Here is a 23,086-nt window from a genome sequence, read left to right on the forward strand (position 1 = left end):
TGTCCCACAATTTATTTAAACAGTGATGTTACGTGAAAACTCTTCATTACACATGACAGATGACAATGGTAGCCATGCAATTCTTTATTGTCTCTTCTTCCTGAGTACCAAAGAGCGAAATGATGCTTGTTGTCGTTCTGTTCTGTCACACTGGCCCTGTGGTGGACAAGAACTTTTTCATACGCAGAAAGCTTCTGACACCGTCATTTGGATACAAGTACAATAAAATGCTTCTTACATAGTATAGCATTTGCCCAAATCAAACACGTGCTTCGTTGAACTTAAATCTAAGCTCTTTGTTACGTTGGCCTGGCTTGTTCGTTTTCGTGCTTTTTTTATAGCTATCAGAGAGCACTGTGACATGCTTATCGCGACGTCAAATGAGTAGATTGTCATGCGCTCCTATTGAGAAATAAAAACACGTTTGAGGTGAAAAGCTAATTTAAAGCCGAGTGCTGTCTGTGGGAGCGCCCATGATGGTAACCAACCGACAGAAAAAACCGCCATGCAGTTAAGTGCCACCGAATGCAACAGAAAGAGCCATTTTCAGTGCCTCGAACAGTAAACTTCGAAGTTGAAGAAATTCTCGCTGTGGTCGGGACAGCACCCTGCCGTCGAATGCTATGCGGACTTGCTCCATGCGGAGATGATTTTTTCTTCAGCTGTGGACTTTGCTTCACGAGGCACACATTGCTCATTTGTAAGCATTTTAATATAATTAGGCACGTGGTTATTTTGATGTAAGAGCGTTACTGTGTTTGAGTTGAGTTTGAGATTGCGCTGAGTTTATTCACCACATACTTACAGCTGTGCATAAGCGGTCGAGATGGGAAAAAACGGCATTACGGCAGCTTGAGTAGCCCCACATTCCCGGGTCACGATGACGGGATGACACGAATAGGAAAATTATACAAGTGTGGATTGACGCAACATGCATTTTCTACACATGAAAAAGTTTATAGAGAGCGAAATCACAACGTTACATATTTAACACAGCTTGGTCAAGTTGGAGAGTGCATGTAGATTTCATTAGTAATTTTGACATTTTTCAGTGTGCTCAGCAAGCAATAACTTAATGTTTAAAAACCACAGTTCCCGCGCAGCCGTTGAACATACCAGTGTTCAGAGTGTCGGTTTAGGTGCGAGAAAGGATTGTGTTCCAATTTAACCATGGCCCAACATGCCCACATTACGGTCCTCTGGCTACCATTATTCCCCATCTCGAACGGGGTAAAAAGCGGCGGAAAATGAAGAGGACTGGAACACAGAGTGACAGGACGTATGTCAACCCACCAACAGAGGTTTATTCACGGAAAACATTTCCTTTTAAGCGAAGCCTAACATCACCGAGTCAAAAAATAATCGAAGGAGAAAAACACGAAACCGAATAGAAAAGAAACATTATGTCTGATTTATTGCACATGTTAACAGTGATGTAACTTGAAAATTCTTATCCGTTACACATGACAGAGGATAATAGTGGCCATGCAATTCCTTAATATCTCTTCTTCCGGAGCACCGTGCCTCTCGCAACCAATCTGTTAGTTTGGGCAATAAAGTAGAATAATACAATTTTTATAGCTGTCTTTCAAGCCGGACTTTGTGTTACTTCAGCAATAATATTTGAAGCCTTATGCGACAAAGCAATGCCTAGGCTTTAAAAACCAGTGTAGTATTGGGCTCTGCATGAATTAAGTCCCCTTGCGTTACTTCCCGTACATCAAATTTCCAGTACAGGGAATTTCTATTTCGATCTGCACAGAATGTGACTTTCGCCTTTAGGAATCGAACACTCTACATTATGAACGGAAGAAGAGTGCTTTAGCTGTTGAGGGGCTGCAGCAAGTGTTCCAGCAAGTATTAAGTACAGCACTTCATTTAATTTTCCTTTCGTCTTCATGTTATGACTTATTCTGCAATAATTGCATCTGAGGAGACAGACTGGAGGTATACTATTGGGTCGCTGCATTAAGTCGTTTTGTTACGTTCAACAGCTTTTGTTAGGTTAGACGAGATTGTCCGATGCCTGAACAGGACACAGAGCTGCACTGTATTGCGAACAGCTGATATGGGTCCAGGAAGCAATTGAAACGAACCGGCCACCCCGTCGTCAAAGTGTTCTTCAACGTGACAAGGCAAGTCTTAGCTCACAATGCAGAAAATGACTAAATCAACCCCAGAGGTGTTGAACAAGTGACTTATATGTCCTCTCTGCTTACTAGATGCCCCCCCCCCCCCGTTCTTACTACCCCGTCAATAGAACTATTCAAGAAGATACACATATTTCAAAATTTTAATGCGCCATAAAGTTTCGAACCTTTGCGACATGGAGGGGGGGGGGGAAGGGGGTGCCACTACCCTGCTTAATTCAAAGGCGTTGTTCTACCATCATCAGCATCAACATAATCACCACCTCTATCCGCCTCTGTGGAATGCAATGCTAGCAACAGCCTTCGACAATGGAGAAGCCCCGTAGAATTCTTGATAAGTTGTTTTGCATGACAACCAACAGGTTCTTTATTGCGAATCATTGTGCTCCGAGTCAGCGCAGTTATTGGTGTGTATTTCTGCACTTTCGTTGGTTCATTCCGAAGATAGTGCAGACTAAAATTATGGGCCATGGGCGCCACTGGGTGCGTGCAATGTAAAGAAAACGTTAGTCATTTCGTTCGTTCGTTCGTTCGTCGTTCGTTCGTTCGTTCGTTCGTTCGTTCGTTCGTCGTTCGTTTGTTCATTCGCTGTTCGCTCGCTCGTCCGCTCGTCCGTACGTTCGTTCTTCGATGTTTTAAAATTCTAGGCAATAGGAAAACCACAAAACGTGTCTAGGTCTGCTAGGGCCCAACCAGCTCGACGCGAGTCAGTGTCTCGTGCTGCAATGAATCGCGCAATGCTTCGCATTGCATAAATGTTAACTACAGTTGAGTCTGCGAAGCTTTCTGCTTCTTTTTTTTTAGTTTTTTTGTATTAAAGGCATGCACCCCTAGGTGCTGGAAGAGTAGAAAACGAGGAAGGGTGAATAAGTATAGGTGAATGACTCTGTGATAATTTTTTCCTCTTTCTATTCACCCTTTCTTTTACCCCAAGTGTAAGGAAGCAAACCGGACGCTCTTGTGGATGACCTCCCTGCCTTTCCTCTATTGGCTTGCTCTCTCTCTCTCTCTCTGGTGGATATTCGTCTGTCGTATAGAAAAAAATGGCATAAAATTGTGCACCCGTCGCATACAAAAAAAAAAATTGATTTGCGGAAGTACTGCAGTGGAGTGAGTGGACTTGCGGAGTGAGCTGCTGTGTTTGTATTTTGTTATTGCTGTCGAGTGCGCAGACTTTGTGATTGTGCATCTATAGTGTACCGTCTAGTCCCGGTCAGAAGCGATCGTGCTAATGACGGCTGTATGCTGCAATTTAGACATGTTTGGCTGAAATTAATTAGGATTATTGAGCTTACCTGCAAAGTTACAAGAGAACTAGCAGATGCCGGGGTGTCCATCGCCACAAGTGTGTTGCCAAGTGGGCTTGGGGCGCGTATAGGCCACCGAGGAGTTGATGCTGTCGTGGCATTTCTTTTGTGCGTAAGCCAATTTATTCGGCAGTACTCCACCCTCAGTGAAATGCGGCGTCATGTGTCGTGGTGATGCTGCGTGACGAGGTGCGTCGGTAATGCATTCAGACCAGCTGGGCACTACCGTAGATTGCCGCGGGATAGACTGGTAGGACGATAGGCTGGAACAGTGCACAAGAGTTAGCATATAATTCGAACATCCACTTCAATGGCAGGTTTTACTCAGAGAAATTCGACAACATTGCATTAGGTCGCCCACTTTTAGTCTCTGGCTTGTACGCTGGAATGCCAAGGCCTCACTCTTGTACAGCCTGGAGCTGAGCGTACTTTTGGTTTAACTGTTAGCAAACGGATATTTCACGTCTGTTCTCATTGGTCTGAATTTCTTAATACTGCTGCAAGAAAAAATGTATCCGGAAAATACAGGAAATACCAACTTAAGCACGCCTCGCCATGCGAAGGTGTTCCACATATGCAAATATCCGATGTTTCTCTCAGCTTGACTCTGGGATGATCTAACTGCCAAGTAATGTCTTTATTTCTTTACTGCGTCAGTGCTAGCATTTCACGATTCTTGCAGTTGGTCAAACATGCAAGCACCTATGGCACTTTTCACTTACCTAGCTCAGAACGCGTGCCTGTGGCCGATGCCGTTCGGCAACCGGCGGGAATAGAAACAACGACGTTTTCATAAGGTGCTTAGCAACTGAGCTACAGCGACGGCTCTCACTTTGTGGTTCCCTTCATTGTTTTCAATTTGAATGCGATTTGCCTACTCCAGCCAATTTGAGTCTATCTTTCTAGCCTCTTACGCCGACCCAGTGGCCAAAGTTGTTTACTAGCTTGGGCCACCAGGTTCGTGATGCCGTCGTGGTCGTTCCATCGCTGTCAGTCCAGCTTCGTCATCCGATCCTCGTCATACTATTTTCGTTACGTCTTCGTCGTCGAACATTTATAGTCACGCCATCATCACCATACACACGTCATTAACCCACTGACCTCGTGCCGCCGGTCGTCACACTGCCATCATTGAACTATCGTCAGCATTTGGGAACCTTCACTGCATTGTCGTCATGTCGTAGTCCTCATACCAACTTCATCCTTCCATCGACGTCATTCGTTCATTGCCATTTTATCGTCGCAACTGCGTCGTCGTCATGCCAACCCTGGCGAGCGAGTGTGAATAATAAGTAGGCAGATCCCGAAGACAGTGTGTGACGCATATAACCGAAGCAATGGAAATCGCAGAATGGCCACCATAGATTCTAAATAAAGGCGTCTTCGGCAATAAGGTGTGTCGCGACATTGCTTGAATACCAATCGTATCAACGTCGACAGTTATCGTGCGGCGTGTTCTGCCGCCATTTTTTCTGGTGAAGGTGAAGCAGCGCTAAGTGTGAAATCTTGCTTTAAGGCAATTATTACAAACATGACGGTCACACAGCGGGTTAAACAATTGAAGTTGAAATACTTTAAGCGTATTACATAGAAAACGCAGATGATAAGTGCGTCAGCTGTCTATCTCATGCGTTGCATGATAAAGAGGTGACGTTTCTTATGAGGTATTACCAGACACGTGAATCTTATTGAATAGTGAAATTTTCTGCTGCGCTCATGAGCGGTTTGTGTGCCTGATGCGCAGTGTGTAATAAGTATCCTGTATTTTAAAATAAACTCTGAAGTTCAGCGCCCGTCTGGAGTGTCTTTCGTATGTGTACGCCGCTTTGTCCACTGAGAAAATAAACGCGGCACCGGTATGCATTAACTATGCGAAAACCATACTACGAGCACATTTAGCGTAGCTGGCCTCGCGGAAGCGAGCATTGCAGGTCGCTAGTCGTTATTGACCCTTTTCGCGGTGATCCCGTGGGCGCTGCCATGTTTGATCACGTGGTGACGCGTCCATTGCTTGCCCTCAACTGCCTCCGTTGCCTCCTTGTTTACAATGGAAGTGTATGACGCCGGCGCGGCTTAGAAAACCTCTGTTTTCGGAGATATCCTAGAGTGTGACTTGATGGACGACACGAAGCTTTGATCACAGCTTCAGAGAACATGCAAAAGCGCTTTCAGAGCTGATTAAGCTATGTTCAAACGGCGCAAGCAGCGTATATGGTGCTTGTTCTAAATGCGGGGCTAAATATGTATTCCAAGCTATCCAAACATTCCGCTCGTGAATTCAGTCAGGATTAGTGTGTTTTGCTCTTCTTTATTCGGCACGTATTTTGAATCAGTGGCTTGTCAGTTTCTGACTCAGTGAAGTTCCTCGGGGTGGCCACTATCTGATTATTTTCTGCCTAATCGCTCGCGGGTGTGCTCAGTTCCGATAGATTTGTTCTTGCTGCGCACAAGGCTTGAAACGTATAGCTGTTTTGTACGTTGTAATACCTTGTAGCAAATATATATATATATATATATATATATATATATATATATATTACAGCTATAGTAACTCGCTTACTCTTGTGGACCGTCGCGAAACATTCAGCTTCGACCATTCGTGCGCCATCGGTGTAGTCCGTCATTTATTGTGCGTATACAGTGCGCATATATTCAAGTGTGCGCCCATTTATTTATTCTTTTGAATTATTTATTCAAGTGTGCGCCCATTTATTTATATAGAGTGGGCGTAAGTTTTCCTGTCATTTGGGACAGATGTGTATAGATAACGTGCGCGAAACTTACTATGGCAGGAAGCGGTGCTACTCCCTTTGTCATTGTTTAACCAGTGGTACTCACTCTTGCCGACGTTCTGGGGATGAAGCCCTTTCTTTGAAGGTTAGCGATACAAGGCTGGCGGATGAGCAAAATTCTGTATCCTCAAGGAAAGCCATACATCTCGAAGTGCCGGTAACACGCTCGGACACTTGCAGCAGCGGTCCGCGAACTTGGCCACACAGATTCATTCCATTCCTTAAGATGCCAGTCACTATTTTTCCAGCCAACTACTGCACACGTCTTCAATCCGCATGATTCAATCTAGCATGATTGGAGCACAGTGCGTTAGCGAAAACTCGGTTGCATTTCCGACAGCTGATCGCACAGAAGCAAGGTAGAAGCGGGAATGGTTTCGTATTCGTGCGTGGTCGCTGAGGAGACATATGTCGCGCCGCCGTGAGCGCCATCTCGTCTCTCTAAAACAAACTGCTCCGCGAAAAGGGTCAATAGCGTCCACTCTTAGGAGCTCACCGGTGCCAATGTATGAAGAGCCTGCGTGCAACTTTCAAACGATAACCGCAAACAGTCCAGGATACTTGTGAATATGCCCCTAAATGCGTATTCACAATGGGAAAATGTTGTTCAACAATGCCTGCAACTGCAAGATAAACGTGCTGTCACACTAGATGATCACTCACTTTTGGGGAGCATGTCATCGACTATTTGTTGGCTAACAGATGGGCAAGAATAGATCATATTAATACAAAAAATGTTTTGGGAACATGGTGGTGATAGTCGAAGTTTGTGCTGAAGTTTCCTTGTCATTCCCAGGGTCCTTTATGCTCGCAAATCATGAGTGTCGTAAGAGGCTTATTTATCTTGTTTCCTTCACAAACTTTCTGTGACAAAATGGCTCAAGATGATTGTATCGAAAATTTGTGCGTGCATTCCTAAGCCTCGTTACGCGTTCCAATAAAACCCGTTGTGATGGATATGTAGAAGTTTGTTGCTGATACCAGAGGCGAAACGTGTAAAAGCATGCACGAAATAGGTCGTTTCGTAGTTGAAAGGCGAAAGCGTTCGTTGCAGCAACGCACTGTAGTCTGAAAGCGTGGAAGTCTTGAATATCTATTGCGAAGTTCAAAATATTTATAAAAATTTAAAGAGAAATTACGAGGTAATAGAAGCGCAGCCTCATGGCATGCGCCCGGTTTGAGCGACTCGTAAATAAAATAAACGGAATAGAGCTGCTCTGTAGCTTCCTAACACGCTTTCTAAAAAAAATGAAGTGCAGCTTTTTGTGGCCAACATGATGTGAAACGTTTTGGTCAGCTGTTGGAAAACATCTTCCGCAGGTAGGCATGACTCGGCAGTACGTTTCTCCATCCGAGCAGGAATGGTTGCGTCTGAGAGAGCTCCCTATGCCATAGTAGGCATAATTTATCAAACTCATACTGGCGCTCATGATGAGTTATAAAGCCAACACGTGTGCTATTCGTTGTAGACATTTCATGCTTGCTTGGCTATGCGCCCTTGCGTTGGGCTACAGTGCCGACGTGGCATGAAGAGATCCGGCCAGCCAAACAAAGGGACATTCAACGCCTTTGACCGCGGCGGTACGTGTCCGTCTCGATAAGGAGCACAAGAGCAGGAGCCCCATGAATACGGCGGGTTCGAGTCTCTGGCACTTTGCTACTGTCGTCTCGCACACACACGCTCGCGTCACGCGCAATTGCTCGCCTTAAACGAACACGTCGATCCATCTGGTAACACTTAGCAGAACGTAAAACGATGCTGAAGTGCCAGTTACCTGCAAAATGCTTCGCCTGACGTTGATTACCGCTGTGCGTGGGATCTACATTTTTTTTGCTTTTGTGCCCGTCCAGACGATTTCACAGTATTTCAGTTACATTGCGAGTGTTTTGGAATTCGGAAGAGAAAGCCAGCGGAAAAATGAAACACTCACAAAGCAGTGAACGGTCAGGACGGCCGCTTCGGGAAACGGAAGAAACCATGTCCTTCTTAGGTCAACTGGAACCTGGATTCCGTTTGGACAAGTATGCTAACTAGCCGTCGAACATCAAATGACCTGTCAAGCTGTTCCTTCACATGTCCTGCATAGGGAGACTGGCAGAGAAAATCTGTTTGTACATTCTTCCAGAGATTAACAATTGTTACAGTGGAAGAATGGCGAGCCTATATTAATTTGAATATGGGGATAAACAATTCTTGATAAGAAGTCAGCTGGAACTCGATTGTCTCACAAAATTGTAAGCAAACAAAAATATTTTTGCTCTGTACTTCCGCTGTGCACTATTGTTTGTCATCCCAAGCAAGTGATCGAAACGCCGAGGTATGCGGAAAATTTCCAAGGTTAAAGCACCCGGATCTCCAGCCAGACAGCGACGTGTCGGCGAACCAGGGGTTTCACCCTGTGAACACCACCGGAATCTTTCCCGACTCGACTCGGGAATGCATGTGCTTTGGCGGGAATTCCAGAATGTTTTGTTCAATTGCAAGTCGGGGAACGTTTAGGCGCCGGTGTGAGGCGAGATTTATCATGAAGCAAACAACGGCATTGTCAATGAACCCACTTCTGCGTACTTTCAGAAAAGCTTTCATTATAAGGGGCTCTTTAACAGGCTGTCTTGTTGTGCAAGCTGTTAATGCAAAGGTAAAAATTAAATAGTATGAAATCTGGTCTTTTCCGTTCCCAAACCACGATCGGTTTGTGAGGCATGTCGTAGTTGGGGACCCCGGAAGAATTTCGACCACCTGGGGTTCTTTTACATGCACCTAAACATGAGTACCCGAGTGTTTTTGCACGACTTACGGCCTGAAATCGGATTATGAATACAGGACCTTTTGTATCACTGTCCATAGATAGTCGACATAGCGTTGCAGCATAGGACGCGTACATCTGACGCTCAAAATGTCTGAGCTGAGTGCTTCGCATTTGGAGGGGAGCAAAATGCAAGAGCACTCGATACTCATGTTTAGGTGCATGTTAAATAACCCCAGGTGGTCAAAATTCTTCCGGAGAATTTTACTACGGCCCTTATCCCCAGCAAGAAACAAATAAAACGACTTACAGTTCTGTTTGTGAAAATGACCATATTGAATGTGCAGAACCATTACAATACCATAACAATGCTACCCATAAGTGTTTTTCGGAGCGCGAAAGAAGCCCGGGAATACACGCAAAATTGCCGTGCGACCGGCCGCTCGAGGCACTTTGCGTGTAAAGTGCCTCGAGCGGCCAGTTACGCGGCAATTTTGCGTGTATTCGCGGGCTTCTTTCACGCTCCGAAAAACGCTTATGGGTAGCACGTATTGAGGAACAGAAAGCTGTATCGGGAGCTTTTCATGTTGCTGTACAATTTTCTCATTGACACTTTAAATCGAATAATAATATTTGAGAAGTTGATTAAATTAGCAAGGCTAATTATTATGTAATTAGGTGGCTTGCAAAAATATAATCAGAGAATATCCAAGAGATGGCAAACACCATTACCTTGGTTCTGTCCAGCTACGTGGCATTTGCATATTTTAAATCTTGGTGCATGATAGTTGGGCCACCCTGTATATATACAGGGTATCCCATATACACACTGTATACAGAGTGTCCCAGCTATCACGCAGCACGATTTAAAAAAGAGGAACGGCGTTACACGAAGCAAACCTAGTGCGTCTTGTTTCCAATACAGTGGAGTAGCCGCCAGTATTTTTTACTTACTGAGATTTAATTAATAATTGTAATTAATTATCTAAATCGAGAAGTACTTTCCTAATTATCAAAGTGTCAATGAGAAAGTTGTAGAGCAACCTGAAAAACTCCCGATACAGCTTTCCATTGCTCAATACGTGCTACATAAAAGTGTTTTTCCGAGAATGAAAGAAGCCCGCAAATACACGCAAAGTGCCTCCAGCGGCCAGTCATGCAGCAATTCTGCGTGTATTCGCGGTCGTCTTTCACACTCGAAAAAACACATTTATGTAACACGTATTGAGCAACAGAAAGCTGTATCGGGAGTTTTTCAGGTTGCTGTACAACTTTCTCATTGACACTTTGATAATTAGGACAGTACTTCTCGAGTTAGATAATTAATTACAATTATTTATTTAAATCTCACTAACGAAAAAATTACTGGCGGCTACTCCACTGTACTGGAAACAATACGCACTAGGTTGGCTTCGCGTAACGCCGTTCCTCTTTTTTTAAATCGTGCTGCGTGACAGCTGGGACACGCTGTATATACACCCTGTATGTGCAGGGTATGTAAAATTAAGGTTTTTTCTTAAAATTAGGCACTGGGAGGCACGCGAAGACCACCACTGAAAATAAGTTATATGGCCAGGGGGCACAAAGTGTGATGATAATCGCTGCCAGCAGACCAATTAACTAAAATTGAATAATTAACTTTTTATTGACTGCAGTAAGTGGGTGAGTTTGTATTGAAAAGTTAGAGGCTGTCGTGTTTTTACACAGTTTCACTTGGAAGAATTCTTCTAGCGTGTCTGTGCTCCAAGATATCCAACTCTAAATTTTAATTGTCGTTCGCATGATTGCGCATGCAAGAGAGTGAGGATCGGCGCTAAGTTCCTCCCTGATATGACGCGGCTGTTGCGTGCGGCGCTTAGTTTGACAACGATGCGGAGGCAAAGATGATAACTGCACCCCTTTCCCTCTCGGCTGGCGAAATAAAAAAATGAAAGAACCCGGAACCGCTGTCGAAACACGCGACAGCGCAGCCTGTAAAGATGGCAGCAGCTGCCATGCCGAGATAATGGTGCGAGCGGAGAAGCCGGAGGGCAGTGCACGTGCGTAATGGTGACTAGATGAGTGGGCATGGTCCTTGCCTGGCCACGCAAGTAAAGTGACTGCTTATTTCCAAGTATTGTAAGTTTTATTGAAATCAAGAGCAACAACTGCACCATCAACAGCAGAAACAGTTTTAGTTATGCTAACGAATATTTCATACTGCCGCTTTAAGTTTGGTGTGGTCATGCACTAATCTCATGAAACCACTTCACCCATCAAGATGACAATGCCCTAAAAAACGTTCAAAATGCCTCCCTTCCATAGCAACGCAAAGCATAAACCGTTATCGCGTCGACTCGATAAATCTGCGCAGTACTTCTGGACGGATGCTCGCACAGGCAGATATTATCCTGCGCGTCATACCATTGACATCACTGGGCTCTGTTGCATAAAATCAATCTTTAACGTAGCCCGAAAGAAAAAATCGGGAGCGGTCACACTTTCTCGTCGTCTTAAAAAACGAGCTACGCATTTTTTTTCTTGAACATTTTACAACGCATGCTGAGAGGAGATGTCAAAGAACCCCGCCGTATTCCATGTAGGCATGCCGACAATGTATTTGCTAACTAAGCATTCCTTAGCAGAGAGGCGGCGGTTTTAAAGCGAATAGCTTTCTTCTGCTCTTGTGGCCGTTATCGTGGTCGGTAGTTGGTGGTTAAGACTTTCATTAGAGAGCTTTAGCAGTGACAAATCACCGTACGGTAGGTGCGGTAATGCCGTACCGGCCGAGGAGTGCGCATGCGCGCACCTTACCGTACGGCATACTAGACGGTAAGGAGTCTGTACCACATACGGTAACGGGCACGCGGTGTCTTGCGAGCCAAGCATGACCAAGCCAAAACATAGCGAGAAACTGGAGTCGGCCACAGCGTCCACGCCGTGCATTTCCACATCTCGTTTGCGTTTTTCACCATGCTAGCACCAAGGGACGAGCGAAATTTAAAAATTAAATTATGGGGTTTTACGTGCCAAAACCACGATCTGATTATGAGGCACGCCGTTGTGGGGGACTCCGGAAATTTGGACCACCTGGGGCTCTTTATTATGTACACCTAAATCTAAGTACACGGGTGTTTTCGCATTTCGCCCCCATAGCAATGCGGCCGCCATGGCCGGGATTCGATCCTGTGACCTCGTGCTCAGCAGCTCAACATCATACGAGCTAAGTTTAATTCACCTTCTGCGACATCTTGAAGTGGCAGCTAGTACGACAGCCCTTCTAACCGGAAGCATAAACTTGAGCTGAGCTGAACTGAACTTGTGGCCGCACCCTTCGCGACAGTTGAGTAATATACTCAGGGCGAATGATAAAGAAGCAGATTAAAATAAACGAAAATGAATTAACTAAAGAAACACAGCATAAGGCCTGGCAAAAAACTGGCAAGTTTGCACTCGGTCGCGCAAAGCTTAGGCACAGCCAAACTTACTTGCGGCTACTGCTAGGTATTAACTTGGTTGCTGCTAGGTCTTAACTTGATTTAACTTAACTACGCATGTAGGAAGGTATTCTCGAGCGATCATTTTCGCAGGTACCTTCCCTTTCGTGACATTTCGCGTGACTATCGCTGGACGCGTAGGCGCCTATGAGCGACAGCGTTCCTGGCATGTCACAAAGGCAAGCAGGCTAACCAAGGTTGGCACAGAGACAAGAGCGCTGCTGCTTGCCGACGCCGAACGCATTGGAGGCTAGCTGTTCGATATCAATCGGCCAGCTTCGCTGTGTCTTTAAAGTCCCTAAAAAAGTTTTTTTAGGGACTTTATGTGTCTTGAGCTTTGCGCGGCCTAGTGCAAGCTTTCGCCTTTTTTTTTTCTTCTGGCTCAGCGCGCCGCGGAGAGAAGAGAGGCGGGGGTCGGGATGGCAGGAAGCTGGCGAGGAGGAGACCGCGTGCGCATGCACGCAGTCTCCTCCTCTTTTTCCCGGTTGCCATGGCTACGGCGCGGCAGTTTCTTGGCACGCACCACAAATTACGGCTTGCTTAAACAGCTTCGCTGTTAAAAGTCGAGCGGAGAAAGGTAAGGGGATCTCGGCGGCCAAAACATCACTCCTGCATGACCGATACGCTGTCGTGGAAGACGTGTGTCCAACCAGTTCTTTGCCGTGGTGGAGAAATGTGGCGGTGCTCCGTGGTGCTGGAACCATACTTGGGGCAGGTCATTCAGGGAAAGATTGGAGACAAAGTCGCCGCCGACAACATCTAATATTTCTTCCGTGTACATCTTTCCGTTCAAGTTGTCCTCAAAAAAGTAAGGTCCAATGATCCTGTCCCTGAGTATGACACACCACACATTCACACTCCAGCGAAATTGATGCTTGTACCGCCGCAGCCAGTGTGGATTTTCTAGTGACCAGTAATGCGCGTTGTGAATATTGACAGGGACATTGCGGCAAAACAGAGCTTCATCTTTTCAATTTTTTTCTGCGTAAGAAGTCCTTTCTTCATTAATTTTGATCCGGCCCATTTGCAGAAGTCAACCCGCCTTTCAAAGTCCGCCTCACTTGGGTCCTCGTGAAGGTAAAAATGATATGGATGGAACGTATGCTTTCTTAGACTGTTACAATGCTGCGACCGCACTGATCGGCAATCTGTCCGATGCTGAGTTATAGCACCAACGTTTCGCGCGCGACAGCGTCGATTTCGAAGTCCTCATCTGTCGCGGACGATGGACTGACCCGGTTTTGCGAAAGCGCCGAAACACGTTTATGAAGGTAGGCCTAGTTGGAAGGGGATGGTGTGGTTGGTGAGCCGCGTACAGCCGCATTGCCAATGAAGTGTTGCCGTTCTTCTCAGCCATTGTAAGTACTATGGCTACCTTTTTCTTCGGTGGAATACCTCGTTCCGCCAGAAGCAGCCATGTTAGCACGAAAGGACTCCACGGGGATATTCTTGGCTATCCTTCCGTACAGAGGCGCCACTATTCCAGAAGCACTCTAGTAGATGACAGTGAAGTTACGGCGGCCGCATTTCGATGGAGGCGAAATGCAAGAACGCCCGTGTGCTTGCGTTGTGGTGCACGTTAAAGTACACCAGCTGGTCAAAATTCATCCGGAGCCCTTCACTACGGCGTGCCTCAAATTCAGAACTGGTTTTGGCACATAAAACTCCAGAAAGAAGAAGAACGCGTTCGCAAGATGATGTCCCGGTGCGATCTCAAGTAATACAAAAATTAGCCGAAAACTTATCTCCTGTTATCGCGTTTAACAGGATCAGGCGTACTGCGTACGGCACACCGCCCGGTCATATCTTGATTTCGCTAGCCCGGAGGGGAAGGGGAACAGTTATCATCTTTGCCTACGCCTCCGCCCTGTTGTCAGACTAAACGCCGCACGTAACAGCCGCGTCACATCAGGGAGGAGCTTTGCGCCGATCCTCACCCTCTTGCATGCGTAATCATGCGAATGACAAGTAAAATTTGGAGTCGGATATCTCGGAGCACAGACATGTTAGAAGAATTCTTCCAAGTGAAACTGTGTAGAAACAGGACTGCTTCTAGCTTTTTAATACAAACATATACACTTACTCCAGTCAATAAAAAGTTAATTGTGCAATTTTAGTCAATTGGGCTGCTGGCACCGATAATTATCACTTGACTTTGTATCCCCCTGGCCACATAACTTAATTGCACAGGTGGTCTTCGCGTGCCTCCAGTGCTTAATTTTCAGAAAACCATAAAGCTTAATATTGAACAGCCGGTATATATAGATGGGTTGCTGTTTGCTCCCCCCCCCCCCCCCCCCCCCCGACTGGAGAAAGAGGTGTTACAACATTGCGTGAAACAAAAAAGACGCGGCCAATTGTAGGCGCCGGCCATTTAGACAAGTTTGCCCACAGTACGCTCCATATGGTTGCCATGTTAACGTGAATTATTAGCAGCAGTAATTATTGAGAAACGAGCAAGAAGGTAGCGTAAGAGTGAGAGAGGCTTTTAAGTAAAACTTGGAGAGGTCCCCCAGGCGGCAAGCTTAGCATGCTGCTCCAGATGGGTATGATGAAAAATGAAGTGGCATGCAGATTGCACGACAGATGCACGACCTGCAGAAAACACCACCACAACTCTCGACAAACTAAAATATTTCACTGAGACCAGTTACTCTGAGAAAGTGTGTAAGTGCCTTTGTTGCGGGAGAACCATCAGCGACGTTAGTCCAGACGTCTCTTAGGTGTATAGGGAAGACAGTTTTTCCTGAAGCGCGGCAAGTAACGGTGAACACCATGCCGGATAGGAGAGGGGAGAAGGGGCAGGAAAGAAGGAAAGTTGTAAAGTGATGCGACGTCAGGCGCACGGGGTCGGCAGCGTGGCTAGGCTAGACTCGGGCTGCAGAGAGCCCCGTGTCCGAGGAATAGCTCGTAACACTCGGCTGTGTACGTGATGCTCGTGGACCCTCCGGGAAGAGCAGACGCTGCTTACAAAGTGGCGCACGGGAGGCCTCCCAGAGCGGCAGTCTATTTGTGGAATGTGGATGAACGTGAAATCCAATGGGAGGTTGCTGACCCGAACGCGACGTAGCTGCGAATGCGAGGAATGCAGCGGCACTGTCCCGCGTTTCGTTGCCCGAAATGTTCGAGATTCTCTCGCGACGCAGCGTCTGTCACAAGAACAACTGCTTCTACTGCTGCATGCGTTCGCAGTGAAAGGACTTACGGCTATACCTTTAACACTTCGCGGTGATTGACTGACCGATTGATATTGAATAACGGGGTTCCATGTTGTAAGGCATCACGTGAGATGTGACAGGCGCCGTGCTGGAGGGCCCCGGAGTAAATTTCACCGGCTGTTCTTCTTTAACGTGTACACCGTGTGTATTACGTTTGGTATACGCTTCCAAAGTGCATACAAAGAACGAGAACTCTTGCATTCCAACCCCATCGAAATTTGGCTGCCGCACATGGGAGCCCAAACCGCCACTTCGTTCTCAGCAGTTGAGCAGAATAACCACTCAACCAATGCGACAGCCCGCACAGTATAAAAGCTTTTACAGCCTTAACGGTGCTCGTTTGTTTCATGACTAACACCCTTGCCCTGTGAAGTTTTAAAGAAAAATTGTTGTACAGGACAGCGAGCTAAAGCTGCACCTACGATAATACAAAACTTCGGGGAAACTATGTGTTATCTTTTTACGGATATTTGTCTTGATTGAAGGGGTTCTGATTATGTCGTGTGCATCAAAACATTGGACACGATGGGTGGATCGCGATAGCTAATAAAGTTTACATCGTGAAATTTTTGTGTCGTTGGTCACATCTGTCATGATGTTTGCTAGCAAAAATAAGTTGTCAAAATTAAAAACTTCATTTGGGTACAATATCGGTGGTGATATTGTTATATTCCTGTGACGCGCGGGGTAGGAATGATTGAAATTTTGACGTAGACGTAGCAATGAATACATCAATGCCTACCTTATAAACATCATCGAAATGTGATGAAATGTTGTGTGGCGGGGGAATTATTTCATCGCGTAGTTTTGAATAGTGAAACAACTTATGAAACAAGCTTAAACACGCTATTTTCAGACAAAATAATGACTTATGTATGTTAAAGGTTGACTTCAATAGGGTTATACTTGTTGTAAACGAATAATTTGAGATTAATTTGTATAACTTGCACTTTAAATTCTACTCAGTAATTTGAATAAATTTGAACAAACGTTTCAGAGCTTTACAAGTGTATTTTAGGAACAGCGTAGGAATCGCACCCTTGTGTCCTGAAAGAACTGAACGTGCCACGAACTTGAAATTTAGAGGTCATTTAGGGGTGACCTTATAAGTGGGCATAGTTTCAAGAGTGCAACGTTAATTAGAGACCTTGGGCGAAAACTCTTAAGCAAGTTCCCGAAACTGCTATACCACAATTATCCACAATGTTTCCTGGTGTCTTAGAGATGCGTACTTGATACCGACATCACATTCGGTGATGTCTGCGAATAGTTTAACGTTACTGCAATAATTATGATCGTTGAAAACAATTACTAATTACTCGTTTTATGACTATTTAATTTTCATGCTCTCCACAAGGCACCTAGTCCGTTCCCCAATGTCCCATTGCCAAGTTAAACGAGGCAGCTGGTTTGTATTTGTTAAAGATAAGGGACAGCTATAGGTGTCCCTTATCATAGAAGAACATAGAAGAATGATGGAACCGATGCATGTACATCATCTTCTTCTCTTTATTGTCCCCACGCGACTTCCTCTTCCATATACGACACTAGGTTATGGCTAATCGCAAGCGAAGTTCAATATGTGTAGGTTAATAACCGCTTTCGCACTAGATTACGTATGCAAGTGCTCCGCAGTGTTAGGACTACAGTTACCAAAGGCGCAGAATTTTGCCCGTTGCCATGGGATAAGTGCAACTGCCACCAAAATCAAATTTAGTGAAATTCAAATGAGTAATTATGCCCGATGTACATGCGAAGTTAAATGTTTGAATGAATTACAGCCTTTGCACAAAATGGGAGTTAGTTAAGGTAGGGCATAAATATTTCCCACAAGGATTGCTTTTTCAGAAAATTGCCACTTATTCCAGCAAAGCTTCTCGCCTGTTGTGCTTCATAACCCGGAGCGGAGGAGGAGAGGAACTAAGAGGGAGAGAACAGTGCAGTGAGGAACGGAGGACAGGCGGGTATTGGTTGCTGGACACGGCGAGAGACGCTGATGGTTTGCACGTGGCCGTCCACATCACATTCGGACAAAAATGCGAGGCACAGTATTGGGCACGGGCGCCGCCGCTCGAAACTAACGCTGTGAACTTGTTGACGCGACAGCGTTAAGGGAACACCACCTAGTCTGGGTAGTTTTGGTTAAGGGCTCCGTGTTGCAGAAAATCGGGTGTCGGCGTCGGGGGCGTTGCCCGGCCAAGAAAATCATCCCGAGCCACCGCGACCGCGCAGTCCCTCCGCGTGGCGCAATGCGTTAGTGAACAAAATTTAATTTCTCTAAGTAATATCCGTCAGAAAATCGTAAAGCACGACTTGACAACAACCTACAGACATGATGGCATCGAATTTTAATTTGAATGTACGACAAAACATAATTCTGGTACGAGTAAACTCAAGCACAAACCCCTTTTACAGCATTTCTACCATAAAACAGCAGCGCGCCCGGGTAGGTTACTTGCTAAATCACCATCCAGAAACAGCGTTGCGTATAAGCTCTTTACGGCAGGTCAAAGTGGGATCCTGCCTAATTCGTTTCGGACGCGCGCACGCCTCGGGGCAACAGCAAACATATAACAAAATAATAAAAAAAGTCCTAGGGCCTTCACATTTTGATACATAACGGCCCGTATTGCCGAAAAATGTCTTCTCAGCAATGCATTTGTGTTTAAAAGTGAAGCCGACTTTAAGGGGATCGGTGTAAGCTTGTGCTTTGTAAGCTGGTATTCTCACGTTGTGTGTTGCAGCGAAGGCTACTCATAAAGAAAAATGCGATGCGAACGGGGCCCGATAACGCTATTGCGTTACACTCTTGAAGGCGAAGCTTAAGCGTCCTCCAATTTCTTACTTCGAAACTTTGGTCACGTGAATGCGGTCCGCCTCAGGCACTGTTTCGAGGAAGCTGTCTTGTAGCGCGGCTTACAGTTTTAATGTCAACGAATAATCTTAAAAAATAATGTTCCTATTTCTCCTTCTGACATAAACATTGCTCCGTTTTGCTCACTTGAGCTCACTATCGTATTGGCAGCGAAAAAATTAAGTTTTGCAGCATTCGCAATGCTTTCAGCTGCTAAGGAGTTCATCGCGCAGCGCGCTTTGACCGCGGCCGCGTTTCGATAGGGGCGAAATGCAGAAAACACCAGTGTACTTAGATTTAGGTGCACGTCAAAGAAACCCGGGTGGTCCAAATTAATCCGGAGTCCCCCACTACGGCGTGCCTTATAATCAGATAGTGACTTTGGCACGTAAAACCCCATATTTTTTTGACGACGGTGGCGATTTGGCCAAGTTGATACTAGATTTTGACGGTATACGCGCAGCCCAAATATATCTGTCAGCAACAAACAAGCATAGGTCCTTCCAGCTGCATAAAGCGAAAAAAAATTTTTTTATCTCCCTGCCTCATATCGCAATTGCCCGTTTTTGCAACGTTCTTTTGTGTCATTACATTATATTTCCTGTCCTTCTCTATCATCATCATCATCATCATCATCATCATCATCATCAGCCTGTTTTTATGTCCACTGCTGGACGAAGGCCTCTCCCTGCGATCTCCAATTACCCATGTCTTGTGCTAGCTGATTGCAACTTGCGCCTGCAAATTTCCTAACTTCATCCCCCCACCTACTTTTCTGCCGTCCTCGCGTGCGCTTCCCTTCTCTTGGTATCCATTGAATCTCTTCATTCAGTAGAGATACAAGCAGTCATAGAGGCATTGCGTAACCAAGGAGTACAGGAAGCATACGTGAATATCTTGGCAAATGCCTACAAGGATTGCACAGGTACATTGGTTCACTACAAGAAAAATAGAAAGTTACCTATCAAGAAAGGGGTCAGGCAAGGAGACAGAATCACTCCTGTGCTATTCACTGCATTCCTAGAAGAAGTATTCAAGCTTTTAGACTGGGAAGGCTTAGGAGTGAGGATCAACGGCGAATACTTCAGTTACCTTTGGTTGCAGATGATATTGTCCTGCTCAGAAATAATGGGGACGAATTACAACAAATGATTGAGGACCTTAACCGAGAAAACGTAAGAGTGGGGTTGAAGATTAATATGCAGCAGACAAAGGTAATGTTCAATAGCCTGGCAAGAGAACAAGAATTCCGGATCGCCAGTCAGCCTCTTGAGTCTGTAAAGGAGTACGTTTATCTAGGTCAATTACTCACAGGGGACACTGATCATGAGAAGCAAATTTACAGACGAATAAAATTAAGTTGGAGTGCATATGACAGGCATTGCCAGTTCTCTATCGCGCTCTGCTAAAACCGCTGTAATTGCAGCTGCAGTATGTTATGTCTTCAGAGCCCTTATTTAGGATGCGATGCGCACGGCTTTGCGGTTACAAGTGTTCTGCCTTGCTTAAGTCCTGATTCGCTGTCTGCGGCTCTGCTTGACTTCGGGCATGGTTCGGGTTATCGGATATACGGCCACTTGAGTTGCGGAGGCCGTTGCGGGAAAGCTTGGTGCACGGCGTCTCATCGATTGTGTAAACAGAAACCGATGAGGTGGTCGGGGCGGGACATAGCGCAGTAGCAACAAATAACTGACAAATTAACATTAAAGGCAGAAAACTACAGTGATCTAGTCCCAATTTTTTATGCCACTGTGTACACCTACAAGCCCATGTACACCATGCTCTTCGAGACAGTTTTTTTTCCCAATGCGGGTCTTCAATTCTAATATTTAGTGTGTGGGCATTATTAATTTTCTAGACGATTTCCACGCAATTTTCCTTATTCTTTATTAAGCTTGGTTTCTGATGCAATGCGTTCATCTCTCTCTCTCTCTTGGTTGCGTCTCTGCTGAAAAATACCACCCTCAGTCAAGTATTGTCCTATTAGTAGTGTACAGTAAGCGTGTGTGCATAAATTCTTCTGACATTGTATGTTTCTAGGAACCTTGATTTATAATGTTTGTTGTACTGGTCATATTGAAAAGTTTTCACCTATAAGTAATGACACGTACACGGAGAGGCCTTTTCGCCTACTCCTGTCAAAAAGAACCCAGACAGTAGCACCGCAACACATGTTTTATATGGGGTGTTTTATTTGCTTTATCATAAGCTAGAAACACTTCTTTTTGTTTTATTATGCCACGCTTGTGTCTCATACGTGTGAAAAGTGACTGTGCAGCGGGCAAATATACTTATAACGTTCATACAATCGACTGCACGAAAGAATTTTCCTGTTTTCATGTTTATACAATTTTGGAAACTTCTTGGAAACAAATAAAGTACATTTCATTTTAGGCGAACGCAGCATACCTGTTATACCGAGAGTACTCAAGTCCCTGCTCAGCACGTGTTGCGGATTCCGAGAATACGCAATTTGTTTTTGTAATAGGGATGTGTTCAGATAAGCGCCGTTGACAATTTCCACGATATTTTTATGACGCGGCAAGATTCCTCCACTCGTAAAAATCAAGCTTATTTTTTCGGTGCTCGCATTCGTGTCAGCGTGAAAAAAGCCTTAAATGATGCAATGTTCCGACTTTGAGAAAGTATACGAGCTAAAAAAAGGTTTCTATGGTTTCATACAATTTCGCGCCCAGTTTAACGTTTATTCAATAATCGATTCATTTGGGTTTCATAAAAGCTGTTCACATCTCCCTACGATTTTGTCGACTCCAATGACATCGTGCACTTTTTTCAACAGAACTTCATTATACCAAAGAAATGATTTCTTGATTTATAAACAATAGTACATAAATTGACACAGTGCAAGGACCAAAATTTATTGCAGAATATAAGGTCCCACAGCATAATAAATAAAACGGGACGAACTGTGAATGATAAATTGTTGAACATCATGGATATAGGGCAGCAAACCACACTGATGTTGCGGAAAAATTGTAGCACTTTATAGATATCCATCCCACACCAATTTCCCGAAAGCCTCCCTTTAGCCTAAAGGTTGACCTTAACTTAAACGCTAATGCATGTTTCCGCAGATTTTGGGGACGCATTTCTCGAAAGTGGTGCAATTCTTAGGATTGCTCAGAAGCAGACATCACTTCCCGACTTCAACTTCGCAGTTGCAACTTGGGCACTAAGAAAAACTAAAAAAAAAGTTAATTTCTAAGAATTTTCGATAAGCTACGTGGATGTCGTGATTTGTAGTGTAATTTCCGCATCTTTAAGAAATGAACCTTTGCAGGAGAGAATGCGTTGTGCTGTGTTAATGTGGTCTAATTAAAAAAGAATATAGGTATAGCAGCCAGCGATTACAATGAACTGGTACCAAGTGGCCCAACAAGAAGTTCTCTTCGACGCTCTGTCCCGTTGTATTGTGTGTTATCTGACGCCTTAAACTAGTTATAATGAAAAACCAGCCATATTTCAAAGAGGCGCATTATGCGAACGTGTGGACAAACACGGGGCATATGAAAAAAAAGTCAGTTTCTCCCGATGGCGAATTATTGAAAGCGATAGCAAGGTTTAACACTGCGATGAACGTGTCTCACAATGCTAGCCTGATGAGAAGCGTGTCAGTCGTGTAGCAGGAGTCACACCTCAATGGCGCACAAGATGAGACCGAAGGAAGTGCGTCGGCGTTCGCCAGCGTCCAAAAAAAAAAATGACCCATATTTAGCTTGACGTCCACCACGCTGTCGTATGCACACAGCTGCTCAGCATGGAACGCTAACGTGTGCGCGCACAACGCCGATGCCAGCAGTGGAGGCCAACAGGACGTTGCCTTGGCTCTGGCAGAGACGATTGAGCGTAGCGTCCCGGTGCGTGCACTTGGCCTCGTCGCTTTGGGAACCAAACGCACTTCGCGCCTCGGGAGGCCTCCTAATCCTCCATGCGTGAGCCGCACACGTACTGTCGATAGAGCACGGCGAGAGCACGGCAAAACGGACTCCAACGGCGACGGCGCAAATGTGCCTCGCGCGTCCGCATAATTGCCACGGCAATAAAACGACAGGGATTTCAATGGAAAATAGTGGACAAGGAAACATTCCAGCCGATGCTCACGGCCGAAATTCCTCTTCGAGGGACTTCAAGGAAGTGCCCGTACCTATCGATCTTCACGACTCAACAGTTATGTCAGGTGACTCGAACGCTGAAAAGTGAAAGACAAAAAGAATATTGCATTTCAAAAACCACGGAACGCGTAGAACAACCATGCAAGCAAACAAACTGAGCAGAACAAAGGAATGCCGCCGTCGCGAGTGGATGTCGTCAACCCTGAGCGTGCGGTAACGCGGGCCGGTATAAACGAGACGCTAGTTCCGCGTTTGCTTCGGGTGCGTGGTTGAACGCACACCTGGCGCCCCTAAGCAGATCAACGCACGCAGAGGTGCGCGAAACATTTCCGATATACAGCATGCCCGATTCCGGGCCCTTGACCGGCGCAAGAATCCGCGCCACGCGCAACGGCATCGTGTAAGTGAG

The 23,086-nt window shown here is 45.4% G+C and overlaps 1 protein-coding gene across 4 annotated transcripts in view; it reads right to left on the reverse strand.

Moving 5' to 3' along the window:
* The window catches only part of LOC119445298 (innexin inx2), a 101,593-nt gene that overhangs the window by 10,947 nt on the left and 67,560 nt on the right, over positions 1-23,086 (reverse strand). For 2 of the 4 annotated variants that reach the window (XR_007465858.1, XM_037709612.2), the window contains exon 2: positions 3,446-3,720. The exons of 1 other annotated variant lie outside the window; for it this stretch is intronic. The gene's annotated coding sequence lies outside the window, so the exon portion shown is untranslated. Of the gene's footprint in view, positions 1-3,445; positions 3,721-8,180; positions 8,342-23,086 lie in introns of all 4 variants that reach the window. One more of the 4 variants, XM_049663202.1, reaches the window with a different exon arrangement.

The sequence above is a fragment of the Dermacentor silvarum genome, chromosome 3 (assembly GCF_013339745.2).
Source record: "Dermacentor silvarum isolate Dsil-2018 chromosome 3, BIME_Dsil_1.4, whole genome shotgun sequence".
NCBI classification, from domain to species: Eukaryota; Metazoa; Arthropoda; class Arachnida; order Ixodida; family Ixodidae; genus Dermacentor; species Dermacentor silvarum.